General features: G+C 36.1%; 2 pseudogenes across 1 annotated transcript; one reads left to right on the top strand and one right to left on the bottom strand.

Moving 5' to 3' along the window:
* The first annotated feature begins 509 nt into the window (after positions 1 to 509).
* LOC143637524 (dihydrolipoyllysine-residue succinyltransferase component of 2-oxoglutarate dehydrogenase complex 2, mitochondrial-like) lies at positions 510 to 4013 on the top strand (annotated as a pseudogene). Its single transcript, XR_013154445.1, has 11 exons — positions 510 to 575; positions 683 to 741; positions 908 to 982; positions 1077 to 1132; positions 1220 to 1264; positions 1337 to 1600; positions 1766 to 1860; positions 1972 to 2062; positions 2168 to 2278; positions 3084 to 3278; positions 3359 to 4013. The product of XR_013154445.1 is annotated as a dihydrolipoyllysine-residue succinyltransferase component of 2-oxoglutarate dehydrogenase complex 2, mitochondrial-like (transcript).
* Positions 4014 to 8865: 4852 nt separating this feature from the next.
* Positions 8866 to 10255, bottom strand: LOC143637523 (mitogen-activated protein kinase kinase kinase 18 pseudogene; annotated as a pseudogene).
* Between the last annotated feature and the right edge of the window lie 308 nt (positions 10256 to 10563).

The following is a 10563-nucleotide window of genomic DNA, read 5'->3' as shown; positions in this document are numbered from 1 at the left end:
TACGTTTAGATTTGTTTCGAGCTTTTACTCGATACTTGCTTGAGTAGCTCGCCAAGGGCTCAGCTCGTTTGCACCTTTAACAAAAAGGATTGCCTGTTGATATTATTTTACTTTGTTTTGGACAGATTGTAGGGAAGTCATGGCGAGCATCTCGTCCTGTAGCATCTACGACCACAACTTGTTTTGCATCAGAAGGAGAGGTACTAATTGGTTGTCTTATTTTACTAAAGTTATGTGCTGATTTAATAATGTTTTGGAGTAAATAATCTATAGAGTTTGTTATGGATTCAGTTTGTTTACTCGTTAAAAGTTACACGTGATCACAATTGACTCAAGATTTTTTTTATAGATATGTTAAAAACCTTATGCATGTGTATAGGTATTACTTCATCCGGGAATCAGTGGCAGTGTTCGGAATATATGCTATTTTACCCAACCTGGTATGTTTCTGTCTAACGTTCAGTGTGTATTTGGAAGAAAACTGATGTATATTGTGTTTATTTGGTTATTTGATGTTTAATTGTTTCTGCTACTTTGGCTGTCACAGGTTCAGCAGTTAATCTTAGGCCAGTAAGGTCAGTGCATAGTTCCATCTTTTTTTCTTCATTTATGCTATGAAATACACGCTTTCACGACTTTGAACTCACAATCTTAGTATTTGTTTATATTCTGTTCTTGGCAGGGAATCTATGACCGGTGTCAGCATGCAAATGCAGAGCAGAATGTTCTCCTCTGACAGTGGTATGCTATTCATATATTCTTTTTGCTGACATGTTATTGCCAATGCATATGCATGCAAATAGTACATTTAAGTGTTTTTACGTGCCGTTTCCCTCTCAATTCTATATTTCTATGTTGGTTTTAAATCCTTACTGTTTTGAACTTGCGAATTGTGCTAATCTTGTAGGTGATCTGGTTGATGCTGTTGTTCCTTTTATGGGTGAATCTTTAAGTGATGGTACACTGGCCACTTTTCTAAAATGTATGTTTTTCCATTCTTTTAAAATGTGTGTGTTTGATTAAAGCTGTTGTTGATTATTGTTTCATTCTGTTTCTGTTTAATCTTTTTTTATCAGAACCTGGTGATAGGGTAGAAATTGACGAACCAATTGCACAAATCGAAACAGACAAGGTATTTCTTTCACTTAGCCTCGTTTTCTGAGTTTGTGCAATTTTGACTCAATTAGCAATTTTAAACACTGAGTTATTTATGTCACAGGTGACTATTGATGTTGCTAGTCCCGAAGCGGGTATAATTCAAGAGGTACAATATTCTCACATCCCTGTGGCTAAAGTTGTTCGAATGGAGACTGAAATTGAATTTTGATATTGTTAGTTTGTAGCAAAAGAAGGGGATACTGTTGAACGAGGTACAAAAGTTGCTATTATCTCAAAGTCTGCAGAAGGTGCTGCTGCTCCATCCAAGTCCGCATCTAAAGAGGCGGCTCCTCAGCCACCTCCTCCTGCTGAGAAGGTAGAGCCTGAGCCAAAAGCTGAAACTGCCCGTGCCACCAAGAAGCCTAAACCAGCTTCTCCACTACCGCCTCCTAAAACCTCTGCTGCAGAACCTCAGCTTCCTCCTAAAGACAGAGAAAGACGTGTTAGTGTCATATTTCTATTCTATTGCTACAGTTACATTAATATCAATTTTAAAGTATAAATCTCTATTATCTGTGGTAAATGTGATTAGAATCTCTGTCATCAAAGTAGTCTTTGTATTTGCTGAGTGACTGAGTCTATATAATCATAATGGTTTGCTGTACAGGTTCCTATGACTCGTTTAAGAAAGCGAGTTGCTACACGTCTGAAAGATTCTCAGAACACATTTGCTTTGTTGACAACATTTAATGAAGTTGACATGTAAATTCAACATGTAATGATTAGATGCTGTTTTGTTGACAACTTTTAATAAGTTATGCTGTGCTAATAACTTTATTTCTGTTAATTTATTATATGCTTGTTTTTTTTCAGGACAAATTTGATGAAACTCCGTTCTGAGTACAGGGACGCCTTCTTAGAGAAACATGGAGTTAAGTTAGGACTGATGTCTGGTTTTGTTAAGGTATGCGTGTTTTTATGATTTGAGGATGGAAAGATATCAATCAGCCTACCTTTTTTTGAGTGTTTTTTAGAATCTGTAAGTCATTAAAGCTGTTGCAAATTTTAGGCTGCTGTCAGTGGACTACAAAATCAGCCAATCATTAATGCTGTTATTGATGGAGATGATATCATATACAGAGATTATATTGATATCAGCATAGCTGTTGGTACTCCAAAGGTAAGCTTTAAATAATTGTTTCGTGTTTAGTTTCTGCATAACAAGATACTGAAAACTTGTGCCATTCGATGGTGATTACTCTCTTTAGTTGAAAAAATGCAACAATTTATACTATACGTTGTCATAAAAAAATGCGACCTTTGTTGAGGTGGCAAGTTTGCCCCGAGCCCCCGATTACTTAGAAATGAATACTTTGGGTTATAAATGTTGGCCGGTCGATTACTCAATTCAACCAAATCGGTTTGACATGTGTCAGTAAGTAACTGCTATCCAACTTGCTCCCTTGTCAGTTGCCACCTCTTTTATTTTTTTTTTTGTAAAGATTCAAATCTATTCATTCTCATTGGCAATTATTATAAAATGTCGGTGTGGTTGATTGTGGTTCACAAGGTTTCTTACTATTGAGCATTCAAGTATTTGTTTATAGTAAAGGTGGGAAATTTTATCCATAAAATTATACATGGGTGGGCCTGGGCAATATTCAATCAAATTGGTTAAAGCTTAGGGATTTAACTAGAAAGGAAACAGGTTGAAAGCTATCCAATTCGTATTAAATGCATAAAACCTTCTAAATCGCTTTATTAACTTAAGATTAGGTTATTATTGTATTTCTATAGTTTTTTAGTCATATATAGCAAATTTATTGTTTCTAAAATATTAAAATAGATTAAAAAATCTTGTATTCTATCCCCAACTAGTTCGATTATGAAAGGTATATAGAAGTTGCTATGCAGTTAAGTATGTGTTGCTTGTTGTACTGCTGTTCTTGGAACGATAACATATCGTTTTGTTTTCCCGTGTTTAGGGGCTTGTTGTGCCAGTTATCCGCAATGCTGAAAAGATGAACTTTGCTGAGATAGAGAAAGAGATAAAAACTCTTGCTAAGAAAGCAAATAATGGGACCATTTCCATTGATGAGATGGCAGGTGGCTCGTTCACAATCTCTAATGGTGGTGTTTATGGAAGCCTTTTAAGCACTCCCATCATCAATCCTCCTCAGGTGTGCACAAAACCTCCTAATAGTTTTCATTTGAAGTATTATACTATTTGTAACATATTTGTTAATGTGTTGTATAACAGTCTGCAATTTTGGGCATGCATTCAATTGTGAACTTGCCAATGGTGGTTGGTGGCAACATAGCTGCGCGTCCTATGATGTACATCGCTCTAACCTATGACCATAGGCTAATTGACGGAAGAGAGGCCGTGTTTTTCTTGCGTCGAATTAAGGATGTGGTCGAGGATCCAAGAAGGTTGCTTCTTGACATCTAAACTGGTTATGGTATAATCAATTTTCATGACATATTTTGTGGGCTTTTGCTGTTTTGTGACAGCTAGCCATGAGTATATTTTGTTACAAGTTATACTTGTTTGGATTTTACACGACCAAACCGTGCTTACTTTGGTGCCTCATTTGTTTGAGCTTTTTGTCAATACTCATAAAATTTATTATTCAATGACTTTATGAACATTATTTTTGGTGTTATGTTTTGTTTGAATTATTGGGATTGTTTTTAAAAATATACTTTTCTAAAGTGTTTTAGTTTATTATGGAAATGGGACACACATTAATGGGGAGATATTTGTTTAAAGAATTAGTTCAAGATTGTATAACTCTTCACTGTTAAATGGGGCCATGTATATGAATCTTTTTCTCATAGAAGTCACTTGTCCTTTAATAGCACGCATAAGTTTATAAGAGTTTCACTCTGTTTTCGAGTGTCTTAATCTGTCATTTGGTCAAGTTCTTTAGTTTAATTCTTTATATGTATATATACATGTTGATAGACTTGCAACGACTTGACAATGGCTTGTATGATGAAACCATTAAATGTAACGAAGATTATTGATCATGAACATTCATTAATACCTAACCACACTAGCTTCATAGCAATCTAGTTGGTTCTAGTACATCCCATCTTTATATAAACACGTCAGTTCAAACCCGAAAAGGGACTTTTAATTTAATTTATATTGATTTTCTATAAAAAAGAATATATCTAAAAACATCTCTATTGGCATTCTGATCATCTTTAATTCTATTTAATAATAGTTATCTTGACCTTTTCTATGTAATAAAATAACTAATAACTTAAAGTTAAAAGCCCATAGTAGTACTAGACTGCTAGTATTAGAGGTTCACAAATCGGGAATTTCAAATACCCGGGTTCGGGTATTGGTAATACTCGGGTCGGGGTTGGGTCTGGGTATTGTCTCTAAAAACCATACCCTATATATCGGGTTTGGGTAGGGTATAGAACCGGGTATTATAAAACCGGGTATTTGTATACCATATTTTCAGGTATTGGAAAAAACTACTTTTGGGTTTTCGGGCTTTTTTCCGGGTATTCTTTGGGTATAGATTGGATTTTTAAGAGTTTGCACTTTTTATGGGTATTTTCGAATATTATCAGGTATTTTCGGGTATAGATAGGGTATGTGAAAAACCCGGTTCCGGTTTTCGGGCATTACCGGGTACAAATCAGGTACGGGTTTTAGTACTGAAATACATACCCTATCCGTACCCTACGGGTAGGGTGGGGTCGGGTACGAGTTCGGGTATTAAAAACCCGGGTATAAGAAAAACTGGTTTCAGGTTTTTTTTTCGAATCCGGTTATGAGTTCGGTTTTTTTTTGGACCTCTAACTAGTATACCTGGATTTAAATACAGCCTCAATCAATGGGGCATTGGGCTTTCTTAGTAAAAGCCTAAAGGGAAGTTGCAATCTCTATGACTTTAAATATCAATGCTTTTTGGGTAGGTCCAAAAGCAATCCACTAAACCAAATTTTGATGGGAGATCGGAGGAATATGATTCCTTCATTGAAGTGCAAGTTAAGAATGAAATTTTCACTCTAAAAAGTCAAAAGATAATAAATCTTCGTGTCACACTACCACGAACACATTAAAGAACTCTCATAAACATCAAACAAAAAAAAAAAGTTTATTTGGTTTGTTTCACTTTAAGTACCTGATTGATATGTTTCTTTAAGTATCTCTTGAACACTCGTATATTAGGAGGGTATTTGGTTATTGACGGATTAACAACAAGCATCTGCCAAAGGCGAACAAAGGCTTTAAAGAATTGTGTTCAACACAAACCTACTGTTCGGGTTCAACGGTTTAGTTAAGCACTTTTAACTATTTGTATATATTATATAATAAATGATGAAACAACCATGAGTAATGTGCGTGTATAGGGTGAATTTAATAAAAAGAACAATTGTGAAAAATACGAATAGTAAAGTACACTCTTGAACAATACACACCAATGTCTATGGATTAAATATGCACACCTATGGCGTAGGTGCAAGCCCTGCCGCCCTTTACATTGTACATAGGGGTGACAACCTTGACCCAAACCATTTCAAATGGGTCAATTTGGGTTGTTTTAAAATTTAAATGGGTTGATTTGAGTCATAGGTTTTAATTAAATGGGTTAAAATGGGTCACTTAAAATATCACATACTTATTTTTGGGTCAAAATGGGTTGACAAATTTAATTACATGGGTCGATGTGGATTAGTGTCTTAGACTCTTAAGGAAAAGTGACATGTTTGGGTTGAAACGGGTTTTAGATTGGAACGATATCGGTTTAGGTTTCGGCTAGGATCAGCTTTCGTGCTGACACGAGTTTTAGCACTGGACGGGTTGGGTTTCGGTTTCTTTCGAGTTTTCGCACTAGACGGGTCGATTAAGGTTTTTGATTCGTTTTCGTCGACATTTCGGTTTCGGTTAATTTGTCGTTTTTTTTATGAACGAGAATAACGGCGAAAATATTTTAGTTTTTTTACTTTTTATGATTTTTTATTTGTTTTTTTTGAATTTTTTTGAGGGATTTTGATCTTAATAGAAACCATCAAAAAATATTCAAAAAAATTAATAAAAAAATCATAACTAAAAAAATAAAACAAAGACAAAAAATGTAAAAAAATCTAAAACGTTTCGTCCGTTGTCATCGTTAAAAAAAATCGACAATTAACCGAGACTGAAAAGTCGACAAAAACGAAACAAAAACATGCTGAAACAAGCTGTTAAGTGATGAAAGGAACTGAAAAATCGCTTAAACGAGCTGTTACGCGCTGAAACGAACTGAAAAATCGCTTAAACGAGCTATTAGATGCTAAAACGAACTGAAAAATCGCTTAAACGAGCTGTTACGCGCTGAAACGAACTGAAAAATCGCTTAAACGAGCTGTTACGCGCTGAAACGAACTGAAAAATCGCTTAAACGAGCTGTTACGCGCTGAAACGAACTGAAAAATCGCTTAAACGAGCTGTTACGCGCTGAAACGAACTGAAAAATCGCTTAAACGAGCTGTTACGCGATGAAACGAACTGAAAAATCGCTTAAGCGAGCTGTTACGCGATGAAACGAACTGAAAAATCGCTTAAGCGAGTTGTTACGCGCTGAAACGAACTGAAAAATCGCTTAACGAGCTGTTACGCGCTGAAACAAACTGAAAAATCGCTTAAACGAGCTGTTACGCCCTGAAACAAACTGAAAAATCGCTTAAATGAGCTGTTACTCGCTGAAACGAACTGAAAAATCTCTTAAACGAGCTGTTACGCGCTGAAACAAACTGAAAAATCTCTTAAACGAGCTGTTACGCGCTGCGCTGAAACAAACTGAAAAATCTCTTAAACGAGCTGTTACGCGCTGAAACGAACTGAAAAATCGCTTAAATGAGCTGTTACGCGCTAAAACGAACTGAAAAATCGCTTAAACGAGCTGTTATGCGCTGAAACGAATTGAAAATCGCTTAAACGAGCTGTTACGCGCTGAAACAAAATGAAAAATCACTTAAACGAGTTTTGACCCAAACCCGTTTTGACCCGTTCTAACCCGAACCTGTTGACCCTAACCCGTTCCGACCCGAACCAAAACAACTCTTTTTTTAAGTGACCCGTTTCGACCCTAACCCGTTTCAACCCTAACCGTTCAGACTTATGACCCGTTTCGACCCAAACCAACCCATTTTGCCACCTCTACTCAAAAGCAAACACATCCGATTTATATATTAAACCACATATAAAATTTATTTATAGCTAAATTTTGGGTAGGGGTATGGAAAATCTATGAGATATAAAAAATCTATATAAAAACTTCACTTCACGCGTATAAAAATCGACGCGATTTTACGCATTGGTTTTAGACCATGTCACTTTTGTACGGTTCTTGCTTTATAAAACCAAACCAGTGTCTAAGATGAAAGACTTACAATTTCATTACAAAATGAAAGTTAGTTATGGTTGGAAAGGAGAAAATAAAAAGTCCTCGCCATCAAGACTTATGACTTTTATTTAACATCACAATTTATTTTAATAAAAACAAAAAAAAACTAATTTTGAGTATAAATAAAGATCTAACATTTTATTTTGTTTTCTACTTTATCCATTTCACCAACTCTTAAAAGCATGAGAATTTTGTTATGTACCCTTTGTTCTTTAGGACATAACAGTATTCTCAAATAATTGTGGGCAAGTCAACCTTAGGTTAATTACCAAACACCTTTTAAATAAATGTAAACTAATTTGGTAGTAGTAATTACTTTGTGTTGCCTAATCTTTAGTAGATTACCACAAATCCACTTACCACAAACCAAACTCCAAACCCAAATGGACACACAAAGTGCCAAGGGTATATTTTGAAACCCTTCTAGACAACATTAAATATGTGGTTTATTGTAACTTTTAAGTGTAAAATCATATTGGGTTGTGTGCAAGATGGGCCCAAAAACCAAAGGTAGAAACACCTGCAAATTGAAAGGGTGGTTGACTTTTCAGGCAACTTTTTAATGTGAAATGATAAAGTACACCAAGAAGAAAAAGTCAAAATCATTGACCTCCTCCCATGATTTGTACCTAATGTCGTTTTCTTCTTCTTTGGCTTCAAATTACCGAACAATTCCACAGGACAAATTGGTTGACCTGCCAAAGAAGCTGACTTGGTTAGGTTTAAAACAAAATCATGTGTTTGTTCTACACGAAAATCAATCAAGTATAACAAAATAACAAGGAAATAGTCTTAATCAAGTTGGAATTTAAAATAGATTGAAGGTCGATAAGACTTCTATTCATTCCTACTTTTACAATACGTTCATGTTATTCATTGGATATTTATAACACGAGTCAACCATTAACCGTGCGAAAACCTTCGTTTTTGAGTCTACAAGTTACAATCATCGACTTTTGATCTTATTAGTCGTGTGAATCTTACGTGTAGTCATGGGAATGCTTTTTGTTTTCGGTTTTGCTCAAAAGATGAATTCTAAATGTCACAAGCATGCTATAATTTGTTAAAATTTGAATCCAATATAAGGAAATGGTTTGAATAACTTTTTAACATGCGGTTGTCAGTCAAGTTATTTAGATTTATAAAGACAGACCATTACCAAATAACGCGAAACTCAAGTTTAAGTTTTTAACTTGGTTAGAAGTTGACTGAGTCATGCCAAGTTGGTTTAAAACTTGAGTCGAGCTCACACCAGCCTAAATCTAGCTCGACTTAGCTCATGAACAACTCTAGCTGATATATGTACCCTTAACACATAATGTATACTAGAAAAGAAATAAGAAGATTATAAACAAAAACAAACTCTTTTATTCACCAACCAATATACTATCATTAACTATGTGATCTAAATCAAAAACTCTTGATAAACTAGAACACTCTAAAACCATATAATCTTCATCTACAACTAAGCTTTCAAACTCTTCTACTTCATCATCTTCTACATTCATTTCCTCAATCCGATTACTCCTAACCGCGATCCACTCCTCTTCGTCATCCCAATCCGGCAAACCCGAAGAACTAGCTTCACCCAACTGCCTGATCCTCTCCACCGGACCCTCACCGGAAAAACCCACCATCCTCTCCGGCGCCGGCGAATTTTCCGGCGTCTTAAAACATTCCCAAAACCCTTGATCCAAAGTACTCGTAGGCGAATTCCTCATCCCCGAACCACCCGAATTCAAATTCCGAACAAAAGGGTGCTGCAAAAGCTCTTTAACCGTCCACCTTTCTTTAACATCTTTTTTAAAACATTTTTCCAAGAAATCTTTACCATCCTCCAGCAAACATTCCGGCAGCTCCGGCAAGTCACCGGAGTATCCAATTCGGTACAAAACCGACACCGGATCATCCATTTCCCGCCACGGGGTAAACCCGGTTGCCATTTCGATAACCGAGCACCCGACCGCCCACACGTCAGCCGCAAACCCCTGCGATTCGCCTCGGGCCACCTCCGGCGACATAAATACCGGTGTACCGGAAAATTCAAAATTATTATTATTATTATTTTTTCCCGCCAATTTAGCACAGCCCAAATCAGCAATCTTGACACCATCTTCACATAATAATAAATTCCGGCACTTAATATCACAATGCATTATATTATTACAATGAAGGTAATCCAATCCGAGTAGTATCTGATAAGTGTAAGACCGGATTAAAGATTGATGTAATGATCCACCGGATTTCTTGATGACGTCATGAACTGATCCACCGGTGGCATACTCCATGAAGAGATTGTACATGGGTTTGTTGTGATGGTAATTAATATCAAAACCCATGTATTTGATTACGTGTTTGGAGGTTAGTTGTGACAGAATGTGTTGTTCTTTTTGTAAGAGTTGAGAGGTTGAGAGGTCGGTGGATTTGACGGCGAGAAGGTCGCCGGAGACGGTGGTGGCGACGGAGACGGTGGCGGTGGAGCCACGGCCGATGGTGGGGCCCCTTGTCCAGTTCATTGTAGTGAGATGAGAGAATGTTAAAGTGTGTGTGTGATTTGGATTTGGGATTTAAGAGATGTGGTGTGTGTTTATATATATGTGTAAGACACATGAATATACAACGAGGTTTGGTTTTTATAAGTTTATGACAGTTGTGGTCTTTTATCTGTTTTTATGTTTTGATATTTTTTTAATAATAAATTAAATTGACCAAGATATCTCATCATACCTGTGCTCCTGTATAGTGTGAGATTTGTTACATACTAAAAAATAAAAATGGATTATGTATGTACTGTACTATGTGTTTAGCTACCATATTAGGGGTGAGCAACTTAACCGTCACAACTGTTTAACCGAACCATAACCGTCATAACTGAACCGATTTTAATAACCGGTAGGGCGGTTTAATGAAATTTTTAAAAACCGTCAAATACGGGTCGATTTTGGTTAAAGATAATTCCAAAACCACCATAATCGAACCGACTCATTTATTTAACCAACAATATGTTTGGGATTAACTTCCACCAAACATATTGTTGGATTATATCAAA

Source organism: Bidens hawaiensis, unplaced genomic scaffold (genome assembly GCF_021521415.1).
Source record: "Bidens hawaiensis isolate Kalapana, Puna unplaced genomic scaffold, B.hawaiensis_p1.1 tig00008374_1, whole genome shotgun sequence".
NCBI classification, from domain to species: domain Eukaryota; kingdom Viridiplantae; phylum Streptophyta; class Magnoliopsida; order Asterales; family Asteraceae; genus Bidens; species Bidens hawaiensis.
The sequence above is the reverse complement of the archived record's forward strand: the minus strand, read 5'-3'. Positions and strand labels throughout refer to the sequence as shown.